Raw genomic sequence first — 14044 nt, 5'->3', positions numbered from 1 at the left:
CAAAAAATGATCTGTTTTTCAAAGCAGCAAATCAATAGGGATTTTTAAATATTATTGAATAAATTGCATCAAGCTCAAAATGTATTTCTCTCATATTTTCCATTTATTTTGAAATAATGTACACATGTCATTGACTCCATATTGCATCATTTTCCCCGCTTATATATTCAAATATTTTATAGAAACATGATATTCTTACTGTAGACAAAGGTATAAACTCAGTGCATTTCAGTAATAAATGTGCCTGATTATATGTTGAAAGGGCCATTTATTTAGCTTATCTAAATGAGACATGTAAGAAACTTGACTATGTATAGACATCATGTGTTTGTGTTATATCACTATTTTGTAAGGGCTATCGGCGACAATGTTCACACAGTTTAAATTGCCTTGTTTTGGGTTGAAAAATCGTAATTACATCGCATATAAATTCGTTTATGTTTTATTAGTAACCATCATCAATTTCTTTAAGATATGTATTATAAGCCTATACTGTAACGTTAATTAATCTGTTCCATATGTCTGTAATTTACAACTGTATATTTCTTTGATCTTATGACTGCACAATAACAGCAGGAGGCGCGCAAATTGCACACTTTCACTTGGGAAGGGAGATGGCTTGGTTTGATGAAGTTGTAATGAATCACGCAAAACCCTTTCATTCTTTGAAATGCGCGCGATTTACAACTTCTATACATAATCATTTTCTTTGAACTGGAATAACATTTGTAGTTAAATACTGCAATATTCATATATATTATATTCTTTCTTCTGCCCTTACCTCCCCTTCACCCACCGGAACTAGAAGTGAGATAAATAACTTCATTTAACTTGGATATTTTGTATTTTAATGTAATGGATTTTTGTAGTTTTTAAGTATCACATTGGATTTTACCTGTATAAGTTTCCTTTTGTTTTTGTATTACTTTACATTTTGTACTCAAAATACATCACCTTAACTTTTATGTTTATCAGCCTACTAACTTGAAGTAAAGGGTTTGTAAAATATTTTTCAAGGATGTAGCCCTACATCAAGTGGTACTAGACACAAGATAAAAGGGCACAGGTTTCCAGACTATGGTTTTTTCCTGGGCGAGTCGACCACGATTTGAAAAATATTTTATGAACAGGAGTTTATATCAAATATACAATATTTGTATATATGTTGGGTGTTTATGTTGTCCAACTTTGTGGTTTTTGTTGTCCAACTTTGTGTCATCTATTATAACATTTGTTACAATTGTTTTCTATATGAAAGCGTATTTGAAGTTTTTTGGTAATCTTTTGATTATATCATAATCTATTCTTAGACAATAAAGACGTCTGGCTCTGCCAGACATTATCAATCAAGTTCTGTGTTTGTATTAACTCTACTGATTATGACACAAGGAGGAACATGTACCGTGGTAATAGTAAAACATAAAAATAAAGTTGATCAATAGGTTAATGTTTAATAATACGCATAAACAAAAATAATTGGTCCCGTGCCACGGTTTCTTACATACACTTATTTTCGTTTTGTTTATGATTTACTTCCTTAATTATTGATAGGATGGTATCTGTCCTTAGTATTTATTTACAAGTAATATGAATTGAAACATGTTGATACTTGTGTCACTAAGTGATAGTATATTCTATTATAAGCTATCTGTATATATGTTTTCTGATTGCTAAAAATACTGTGTAACTTAATGATATATGTTTTATAAATTAGTGACATTGACCATTTGATTGTATTGTATGCTTTGTTATATGCACTGTGTATATGCATGGGCATATTGCCCAAATGTACTTTGAAATAAACTCTTGAAACTCGTATTCTTAAACACTAACCTATACATGTTATACATTTTGCATCAGGGGAAACCGGGCGATAACATTTGCCGCCCAGTGATAAATTAAAATACACTTTTGATATCACATTACTTTTAAACGCACAGTTGATAACAAATGAACCAACAATTTTGCTTTGATACCTTGTCACGTTAATAACAAACCTACGTGAGAACATTTAGTTTAGAGCATGAGAACTTTTAGAATTGATGACAGAAACGAAATGACATTTTGATGTTTTATTAATTCAAGATGATTAGATTTTAATACATGAAGAAAAGATGGGACTATATCAAAGATTTCAATGTAGACATATTATGATTATTGATGAAACAGTTTTCATACAAATTCTAAGTACTATCATCTATAAAGTTTATAGTATAAATTTAATTTCAGAAATTGATTTTCAATTTTAATAAAGCAAAGATGGGATGTAGTATCCATACAATAATTATATGATGATGTATCCAAGTACGGGTAGTGTACTACTCAGATATTGTATTATGGTCCTCAAGAGTTGGAATTTAAACTTTTAGACAAGATATAAACTGGTGTTATGACTTTTAAATGTTTGGACAAGAAATACGTTTTATGACTCCTAAATGTTGAGATTTTAGCTTATAGTTAAGATATATGTATTATGACTCTCAAGTGTTGGGATTTTTACTTATAAATAAGATATATAATGGTTACTTCGAAAAATTTAGTCCCTCTGATTCAATCATTATCACAGGTCAAGCTCATACCTAGTCAAATAGAATAGAGAAAAACAGAATCCCTAAAGAATGTCCAACACAACACAATTGAAAATGTTGCAGGCTCTCTGGGTGGCGGAAGGTTCCCTTTGTGGCGGTTTTTACCTCCCAGTTTGGTTATTTCGATACAAAAATGTACATGCCATGTTTGTTATTATGTAACATTTGTCATTTATGGCATTTAATAAATGCCCTATTTCATCACGGATTTATATTACTGTAATATAAATCCGTGATTTCATTTAACCTAAGTGTTGTGTTTTATCTCATATTAAACAAGTTCGTCTTGCCAGTTATATTTGCCCTACATCAAGTGGTACTAGACACAAGATAAAAGGGCACAGGTTTCCAAACTATGGTTTTTCCTGGGCGAGTCGACCACGATTTGGAAAATATTGTTTGTTCAATTGTTTTTGATCAGCAATCCTTATTATTATATTTGTGTAGATGGTTTTTGGTTCAACTTTTTCATCTATTACAACTTTTGCTAAGATTGTTATCTATTTGATAGTTTATTTTGATTTTGTGGTTAATCATTACATTGCAATATATATCATAATCTGGCGGTTTTTACCTCCCAGTTTGGTTATTTCGATACGGCGGTTTTTACCTCCCAGTTTGGTTATTTCGATACAAATATGTACATGCCATGTTTGTTATTATGTAAAATTTGTCATTTATGGCATTTAATAAATGCCCTATTTCATTCAACCTTAGTGTTGTGTTTTATCTCATACCAAACAAGTTCGTCTTGCCAGTTATATTTGCTTGACCTGGACAATACATAAATGTATAAATATATTTATGTGCATCAGTTTGCCGATAAGCAGAAAAACTGTGTACTAGTATGGGGAGAACAATAAAAACAACTACAGTATATGAAGTTGAAAATGGGCAAAACTTATTATGCCATTAGAACAAATATCTATTAAGCAAAAGATATCCCCATATCTGGCTGGAAAAAAATCCGCCATTACAATAACAATATGAAATACAAAATAAAAGACATAGAAATAATATAAAAAAGCTCAAAATAATAGCTAAACATGTGTTACAGTAAATTAACGAGGAGGTAAAAAGGGAGGTGGTGGATGAAAAATTAGTCAAAAAGCAGGAATATGTCTAGCAATATGAAACACGCAAGAACGTTCTGAAAATATTCTTTGTTATGAAGAAGCTGCACGCTGATTGGTCGATAATGATCACGTGCAAGCAGGACACTTTCTGATTGGCTATTGAACTACATAATAAATTAACAGAAAAGCAAAGTGGTGTTTAATTACCGAAATGATAACTTGTGTTTAAGAAAAGAAATTAGCCACAAGAACGTTCTGAAAAATTTCTTTGTTATGAGGAAGCTGCACGCTGATTGGTCAATAATGATCACGTGTATGCAGAACGCTTTCTGGTTGGCTATTGAACTAAATAATAAATTAACAGAAAAGTAAAGTGGTGTTTAATTACCGAAATGATAACTTGTGTTTAAGAAAAGAAATTAGCCACAATGACATAAAAGATTTTATCTAGCTATAAAAAATATATATATTTAAACCTTGCTGTAATATGATTCTGTTCATATTAAACCAAACTTATGTCGCAAATATACAGTAAATGGTTAAATATTAATGTTTCTATATAGTTTAATACCTTGAATTAGTTTCTTAAATGGTATGTTTGTATAATATGGGCTAGTGTACTTCATGGGTTTAAATACCTCACAATACATATTTAATAAAATTTAAAAAAATTTCTTGTATTAATGAAACTCCAAATGTACGGGCGAGGAAATCCTGAGTTCGAGTTTCCGCTTAAAATCATTAAACGCTTTAGTGTTGAAATTCAAATCCTGTTTGTAACTGAACAGCCGGTGTTTGAATTCCTTTTTATTGGCGTTTTTGTTAATTATTTCATGGTTTCGTTAAAAAATTAAAAGGGGGGAAAAATTTAAAATATTTTATGAAAACCCTTTTTAAATAGAGGGGGTAAAAAATTTAAAAAAACCCTTCATTTTTTAAGGAAAATAAAGGGGGTCATCCTTAACCCGCAATTAAATTCTTTAAAGGGCGGGGGAAAGGGAAGTCATTTAAAAACCCCTTTATTTTTCATGAGATTTTGTGAAAAATGGCTGTTTTCTTAAAAAGTCCCCAAATTAAAATTTTAAAAATTGCTAAAAAACTAAAAAAAAATGCCTTAAATAACAAACCCCCAAACTTGGCAAAAAATTGTTGACTAGACCATTGAGCCTTTGTATCGACATGCTAAAGGTTCTTAAATTTCCTGGTTTCCCCATGGAAAACGAGGGGCAAAATTTTTAAAATTTGCCAAAAAAATCATTTATTTTCATTTAAATTTTTTCCTCAAAAATTTAAAATTTTAAAGTGCTGAAAATTCCCCAGGGAAATTGTACGGTAAACAAAAGGTGACATGTGTGTATTTTTTTTTTAAATTTTGGGGGCCCAAACGAGTACTAAAATGTGTGGCCACAAAGTACATGTGGGGCCCACGAGTACTATGTCGGGGCCACGAGAAAAGTTTAAAAAGTTTTTCCCAACGAGAAAGCAAGTCGTGCCAAACGAAAATAGCAAAGGGTCGGGGCCCGAAAAATTCCCAATTTTACTAATGTCCTGGCACAAATTACAAAGACCGTTGAACAAGATAGTTTAAGTCGGGGCCCAGAATTTTAAACAATCAGAATCACAAATTTTATTTATAAATTTTTTAAAATTACAATTAAATTTTAAAACCATGGAACATTAATTTTTAAAAATCCCTTAAGATTTTTAAAATTTAAACCCTTGCCCTTTAAATGATCATAATTAAAAAAGTCATCTTCCAATCCCTAAAAAATTTAAATTTCCAAAAGGCCCTTTAAAGACTTTAAATTTTTGCCTAAGCTCTTGTTGGGAAAAATTTTGAAAATAATTTATCCAAAAAACTATTTTTACCCAAAGCGATCTATTGAACCCAAATAAAAATAAAATTAAGGCAACATAAAAAAAATTTGAAAAAATAGTATGATTTTTGTTTTTCTTAAAAAATTACCCCTCTTTAAATTTTTAAGAAATAAGCTTTTCCTTTGGATGACAAATAAATTTGGGACACAAAAAGAAATTAAATATGTAATATGGCAAGGAAAAAATAAACACTGGCTTTTCGGTACAGCCCGGGAATTTTCTAGCTTTCCCCGGGTAAGTTTTGGGCGGAAATTGGCAGAGCCCTGGGTCTGTACCCGGCACCCAGTGAAAAGATTTTATAGTCCGTCCATGAAAAAGGCTAAAATCAAACCGAGCCTGCAACATCTTCAATTTTGCCGTGTTGGGCTTTCTTTAGGGATTCTTCTTTTCTCTACTTTATTTTTATTTTATGGGGACATTTCATTTTTGCATAATTTACAGTCATATATATATACATGTACAAGTACAAGATTATTAAAAAACACGTTAAGTATTGTTCACAGTCGTTTTCGTTGCTTCCTTTCGGGGGGATCAGCCATTCTTTAGATTTTTTCTTCTCTTAGGGAATTAAAATTCGAGAAGTATTAAGGTAAACTTATAGTGAAAAGTGCTGACCAGTTAAATTTATAAAATATATGATGTTTTTCCGCAGTTTTCGATAATCCTTCCGTATTTTACTGGTTCATTCTATAGATTTAACTCATTATAGGATTGGAGCAGTACCTAGCTCTAGATGCTTGCAAAATTCATGATCACAAAATTATAGACAAATGTCGTTTTTTTTTTCGCCGATTATTATATTTCTCATTCATTATTATGAAAAGGATGAATTAGGCCCTTGTTGGGTAAAAGCATGCGCATTGTCCGGTATATACCGGAATACGGTATTTAGTGTGGTTCTCCAATCCTTTTTTAGTGATATCATTAGGTAATTTCGTCAGAGGTTTAGTATAAGATAGTATAGTCAGGAAGTAGTACGACCGAAGTTGTACCGAGGATAAGTGTAATGATTATAGAATTTGTTTGATTTAAGAACACTGAACACAGAAGCGATTCACGTTAAATAAAAGTAACTGCGGATTATTAAACAGTAAATTATTGATCATTTCTTTTTCTTTTTATTCATTTTATTGGTAGAAATTCAAATAGAAATTAGCTCATTGATCATCTTTTGGGATTCCATGACGGCATGAAGAAACTCCGACGTAGCTACGGTAGTGGTTTCCCTTTGTTTTCATAACGATTTTGGGATGTAACTCAATACAGGATTGGAGTTAAACTCCCCGCAGCGGTTACTTCCCCTGATCAGTATAGAAAACCACTGCCACAAGAGAACTGGGTTGTCAGGGTGGTGTTTGGACTTTACACCTCCTGGATGTTTCACCCCTAGACGTTTCACCCTCAAAACCCTGGTCTTTTCATCTCCACTTTTTATAATATTATATATAATATAACACATACTTTCAAGCAATTACATTCATGATATAAAGAAGATACCCTGGGAAAATAATTATAAATATGAGTTCTGAAAGAATTATCAGCTATAAGTCTACATGTATATATCATTTCATTTTTTTTGTTATCCAAAAATTAAATACCATAAAAAAGTTGATTAATTAAAATATGTTTTTATATAACAGATAAGAAAAATGAGAAGTGTGAAACAATTTTGAATAAAGCATTTTATTACATGCTTTTCGGTGGTTTATAGAAATATATCAGTAATATTAAATTGGTAATTTCACTGTTAGAAACAGTGAAATTACCACTTTGATAATTTCACTGTTTTGAATTTAAGCCCCTTACGTTGTTTCAGTGAAATACCAGCGTGCACAGTACTGGGTACCAACTTAATGACGTGACGTCATAAATGACGTCATGTTGTATTATTATTTGGCGCGCTTTTCATTCAGTATTAGGTTTAATGTCTTTTTAAAACGTTTCTTTGCATGTAATAAAAAGAAAATTTGTTTAGTTTAGTGTAAGATCGAAATATATTTTTATTTTTCTTTAGTTTCACCATACCGTAACATGAGATATAATCAAGGGAAATATTATTTAAAATGATCTGTATAACGATAATACAAACACAATAGCTTAAATGTTTTTGTGTAACAATAGGTTATCGTATTCAGAATCTAAATTGTAGTATCGCGTGATCAATTAAGTCCTTTAAAAGTATTTCCAAATGCGCATTATATCAAATGTTAAAGAAAATAATTTTTATCTTTAACAATGTTTTTTTTTTCAATTTTCGGTGGTTTATAGAAATATATCAGTAATATTAAATTGGTAATTTCACTGTTAGAAACAGTGAAATTACCACTTTGATAATTTCACTGTTTTGAATTTAAGCCCCTTACGTTGTTTCAGTGAAATACCAGCGTGCACAGTACTGGGTACCAACTTAATGACGTGACGTCATAAATGACGTCATGTTGTATTATTATTTGGCGCGCTTTTCATTCAGTATTAGGTTTAATGTCTTTTTAAAACGTTTCTTTGCATGTAATAAAAAGAAAATTTGTTTAGTTTAGTGTAAGATCGAAATATATTTCACCTTGTGAACACCAAAAGTTCATATTTCACTCGTGGCTGCGCCACTCGTGAAATATAACTTTTGGTGCTCACTAGGTGAAATATATTCTGATCTTAAACTGAACTAAACAAATATCCTCTATATAAACACTGGTTCATTAATTACTAAATTAGCACCTTTAGAAGTGTGTACAAATGTAACTTGTAGTTCTTATTAGTTTTTATAAAATAGGAAATAAAATTATATGATGAAAATAACAGTGTTTATTTTAATGTTATGTTATTGTATAGTGCATACATTGTAGATATAGTAATTGACTCTGAATAAAATTTAGTAAATCTGATCATTTTGTTTTTATCTGTTTTTCATACTGTATTACATTGATTCAAATTATTGATACATATTCGGTTAATTTTATTTGAACAAGATTATCATTTTTTAAATAAAATTTCTTAATTATAAATTTCAAAAAACAAATATTCTCTCAATGTCTATCATGCAAATTTATATGATATTGAGTTATCTCAATATAATCCAATATAGGTGTAACAACTAAGGTATGTCAAACAAGTTTACTGATATTAATCCATACAGTGTATAATATCATTTATAAAAAAAATAGCCGAAACGTCCAGGAGGTGTAAAGACCAAAGGTGAAACGTCCAGGAGGTGTAAAGACTAAAGGTGAAACGTCCAGGAGGTGTAAAGTCCTGAAATCGTCAGGGTAGTCAGACTATTCTCTCCCTTACCAGTTCCTCCCCTGACGTTTCCTCCCTGACGGTTCTCTCCCTATTTTGGGGGAGAACTGTCTGCATATTTGCAAATTAGAAGACAGTTCCTCCCCATTGTTATTTTTATAATTACATTATTATTAAAGTATTTAGAATAATAATAATAAAAATAGATGATGAATAAATGGGTAAGTTTATTATGAATTGATATAAATTAGAGAAAAAAAGATTTTATTGAAGTGTTTAGATGTTAAATAAATGGGTAGGTTTATTCACAGGAACTTGAAATTCTATCAATATTAACGATAATATCCAAAATATACCCCCTATACAGTATTATTTATACTTTATTACATGCTTTTCGGTGGTTTATAGAAATATATAAGTGGTATAAAACTGGTAATTTCACTGTTTGAAACAGTGAAATTACCACTTTGATAATTTCACTGTTTTGAATTTAAGCCCCTTATGTTGTTTCAGTGAAATACCAGCGTGCACAGTACTGGGTACCAACTTAATGACGTGACGTCGTAAATGACGTCACGTTGTATTATTATTTGGCGCGCTTTTCATTCAGTATTAGGTTTAATGTCTTTTTAAAATGTTTCTTTGCATGTAATAAAAAGAAAATTTGTTTAGTTTAGTGTAAGATCGAAATATATTTCACCTTGTGAACACCAAAAGTTCATATTTCACTCGTGGCTGCGCCACTCGTGAAATGTACCTTTTGGTGCTCACTCGGTGAAATATATTCCGATCTTACACTGAACTAAACAAATATCCTCTATGTATAGGGGGTATATTTTGGATATTATCGTTAATATTGATAGAATTTCAAGTTCCTGTGGTTTATTATAAATTGTAATAAATTAGAGAGAAAAATACTTTAATGAAGTATTCTGATGTTTAATTCAAGTTTCAATTTTACAATTTTGTTAGCATCATCAGCAACAATAAATCGGTAAGTTTATTATCAAATATTAATATAAATAAGAGAAAAAAATATTTATTGAAGTATTTAGATGTTTAATAAATTTGTAACTTTATTATCAGGCCATCCTTAAAAAAATGTTGGTTTGCAGTAACGCGACCGACTCACAAAATTTGCCCCTACTCAAAATTTTTTTTCATGGTCTGGATAATTTTATTTTTTTTAATCAGAAAATTATGCCTTGTGCTTTGTTTTCGTTCTTTTAAAGGTTAATAGAAGAAATAAAATGTAGGTCTTATTAAATTAGAATTCAGTTATCAATTTATTAATTGTTACCAGATTATCAAAGCATATATTGTCCAGCATTTTGAAATTCCATGTTTATTTGGGAGTAAAAAAAAAAAAAAAAAAAAAAAATCGACCTACCTACCCACCTTGAAAATTCTGGGTCGGGTTACTGCAAACAAACATTTTTTTAAGGATGGCCTCAATTGATATAAATTGAATTAGAAAAACTTTTTTTTTAACATATAATAATAATTGATCAATGATGATTAAGTTAATTATTCTGATTTTTTAATTAGATGTAACATATACTTTTTAATGTGTTTAGTCATTGAAAATAATTAATGAATAATTTACTTGATTAGGATAATCATAAGATATTATTATTATTTTTTTTTTTAATAAATAAAAATGAAATTTATAGGCAAAAAATGATTAATAAATTCTAATTGCTAAACTTTTGTATAATGAAAAAAGTTCAATACACACATGTATGCATTAAGTTTGCTGCCAGTGATAATTGAGGTGTTTATTAATTCCTTGGTGTTGATTAGATTAGAATAGCTGTGAAAAGGTGTTGATGAATAAGTATTATATTAGTTATTTTGTATTATATATTGTTTCAAGTTAATGACTACATGTTTTTTAAATCAATTTCTTAAAAAAGTAAATGTGGAATGCGTTTGCATACCAGTTGTTGTGCATATTTATTTTCTAGAACATAATTATTTGTTTCCACCTTATTCACTATTTAACAAATAAATGAACATCACAAGCTAGACCTTAACATAATTACAGGTGTATATCAATCACTGTCCAATGATCTATATCTCTCACAATAAAGGTGTTGATAGGATTAAAATACTGAAAAAAGGTGTTAAATTTACAGGTGTTGATAGGATTAAAATACTGAAAAAAAAGGTGTTAAATTTACAAACACTTTTCAGCTGATAAACATAAAACATAAAATGCAGTTAATATCAAACACATTCTTTTAATAATCTTCATTAAGAAATATTATTAGATTAAGTCACAACTAAAATGATAACTTATAAAAATAAAATTGGGGGAGAACTGTCTGCATATTTCAAATTTGGGAGAGAACCGTCAGGGGAGGAAACGGTTAGGGAGAGAACCGTCAGGGAGATGAACTGGTAAGGGAGAGAATAGTCTGTCATTCGTTGTCAGAGAGCCGAATATATTTTTTCACTTTTAATTTTAAAATGGGATATTTTATATCATTTTAGTTTTCTTTCATTAAATTGTTTTTCTTAATGTACAAGAATGTAAAAAAATATACGTAGAAAAATGATACAAACGTAGCCTCGTTGTACCATTTCTCGAACAGTAATTTCACTTAACTGTAATTCTTTTTAGGATGTTAAGTGTCTTTCAACTTAGTAAAGTTCTTGTCTGTAGAGGCATGTATTGTGTCCGTTTTGGCCTACTTAAAATTTGTCAACATGACCTTTAAAAATGGCTGCAGTGAACTCATTTAGGTGCTTGATTAGTAGAACAAAGCTGACCCCTTGCTACCAATTATCGAACCAAGTTATTTATAGTGTACGAATAACAAGTACAAAGAGGAGATCATTTAGATTGAAACTATAATTTCTACTGTACATAGAACAAAGCAAACACTTTTTCATTTATTTTCATGTCATGTCACATTCCTGGAGTATTCATCTGGCTTTTTAAATACAACAACTTCACAAATCACAAGCAGCTTTACTTATGTCAACCAAAATTTGATTATTCCTTTTCAACTTTGATAACGGTATCAATTGCATATTGAGAACAGTAGAAGAAATATATTTAGTGGTGTTCAACGTGATTTATCTTGTTTGATTAAATATTTGATTGAACAAAACAATAAATTAAGAAACTAGGTCAACGTTGACCGTTCATAAAACAAATAAAAAATACAGTAAAATTACGCTCATATTTTCTTGAAAGAAGGGTTCATAAAGTATTCTTATTGTTCTGACTTAATCCACAAATCTACATTAGTAAAGTGGTAACTTTACAAAAATATACAATTTCAAAAATGAAAGTAGGCTGCCATTATCTTAAAATTGAACTTTCGTCTACTATTAGAATGGTCAAAATAAAGCTGTAAATATGGAACTTTGCCAAAACAAAGCAAATGTAAGTGCTTTTCACTTTATTAAACTATCTCTTGCTGCACAACATAAATTTGATATGTCAAATATAAAATTTATCTCTTTGGTCGAGAGATGGTACCGTTCGAGAGATGGTATCAAAAGGCTATATATTTTGTAAACATAACGAAAGATATTTTCACTGTGACACCGTATGTACAATGTACAGTAAACAGTGGCTGAAATTAGACAGTGACTGTTATTGAACGATTGCGCAAAAGATTTTGATCCGGCACTTGTTTTAAAGTGTAAACAAATTGAGTGTTTTGAACATATTTTATCTGGTAAGGATGTAATTGTAAATCTGCCGGTTGGATATGGGATCCTTGGCGTTCTGAAGCTGGCCGTCATGTTTTTGTCACATGATACAACTATTTCCGTGGTGGCAGTGGTTAAAGTAGCAAAGCGTGACGTAACTGCTGTGAGGAGTTTGGATTAGAGCAGTACCTCTAGATGCTTGCAGAAATCAGAGACATACACATGTAGATAATCTATGTCTCTGCAGAAATCATTATCAGAAACAGTCATCGAATTTAGCACTGGCCCGGTGGCCCATGGCCATTGAATATTAGTTCGGGCCAGTGAAAAATAAAGAAAATTTCGTTAAATATATAGTAGAATAAATTCAAAACTGGAATTCAGGCTAGTAATTTCAAAATCTTATATTCATTGATTGCGTGTACTTTTTTTGATGATCAAGTGGGAGATTTTAGAATTTGCAATAGACAAAGAATAAGTTCTGACTTCAAAAATAGGGAGATTTAGAGAGATTTCTTTAATTTGTGAAAATACCCCTTATTTTTAAAAAAAATCTATGAAAATATTGCTGCTTGAGAAAGTGGGAGTCTCCCGCTAAAAGTGGGAGAGTTCACATGTATGTGACTGCAGAAAATAAACAAATAGGCCCTATCGTTTTTTCGCCGATTTTTTAATTTTTCATTATCGTATATATAAATCTGTGTGAAAAGATGAAATAGACTTTTAAAGTTCATGCTGTTGGGTAAAAAGGCAAGATTTTAGCATTTTATCAATCAAGCGCCGTGTTCGGTATATACCCGAATACGGTATTTAGTGTGGTGCTCCAATAGTCTCACTCAATATTTTGATTGATATACAGTACAGTTGTGTGACTGGTTCTGGACTTATGGTGCAGTTTTTAACTTTTGCTATATAGACGTGCTTTGATGGCTTTTTGCCCCTGCCCCCTTTTTGAGGCCTCAAACTTTCACAGCATTTTTCAGGCCTTTTTATTTTGAATATATTTCAGTACCAGTAAGCAATGTTAAGATGTTTTTCAAATAAATGTAACTTCCAACCTTTGCAACCTTTTCCGTGTTGTCTGCAAATAAATTGTGTAACCTTTTACCCCATGAGCATATTTCGAAAACTGGCCATTTTCATTGAAAAGCCTCCTGTAACAAGTTCAAACTGCTATGAAACTATGAAAAATGCTTCAATGTTGATCAAACTTGGTACAAATGTTGACTGGACCATTGCCTTTGTAAAAGCATGATCAATCTTAAATTTCCTGTTACCATGGCAAGGGGGGGGGGGGGGATATCTCAAAATTGCCAAAATCACTATTTTGCGTTGTTTTTTCCATCAAAACTGATTTGGTGTTCTGCCAACCTTGCCTTGTATGTTCGATTTTTGTTCTCATCTTTTAATCAGAAAACAAGTAACAAATCTGTGTAATTTCTCAAAGATTGTTGAAAGACATACAAAGTTCTCATGGCATATTAATCAAATAACTACTGCAGAGAATTAATCAAAGTGCTGAATGCATTGAATGCAACAGACATGCAAGGCTTTTTCAGAAAGAAAAAAAACACAAAAGAGACAATTTGTTCCATA

At 30.6% G+C, this 14044-nt stretch overlaps 1 protein-coding gene across 1 annotated transcript in view; it reads left to right on the top strand.

Annotated features, from left to right (window-relative positions):
- Nucleotides 1-6507: 6507 nt before the first annotated feature.
- LOC132723862 (uncharacterized) overlaps nt 6508-14044 on the top strand; it is a gene marked incomplete at its 3' end in the record, with an annotated part of 33286 nt that continues 25749 nt past the window's right edge. Inside the window, 1 exon segment of the mRNA XM_060708664.1 lies at nt 6508-6632.

Source organism: Ruditapes philippinarum, unplaced genomic scaffold (genome assembly GCF_026571515.1).
Source record: "Ruditapes philippinarum isolate M1 unplaced genomic scaffold, ASM2657151v2 ctg8197_1_1_1_1, whole genome shotgun sequence".
NCBI classification, from domain to species: Eukaryota; Metazoa; Mollusca; class Bivalvia; order Venerida; family Veneridae; genus Ruditapes; species Ruditapes philippinarum.
The sequence above is the reverse complement of the archived record's forward strand: the minus strand, read 5'-3'. Positions and strand labels throughout refer to the sequence as shown.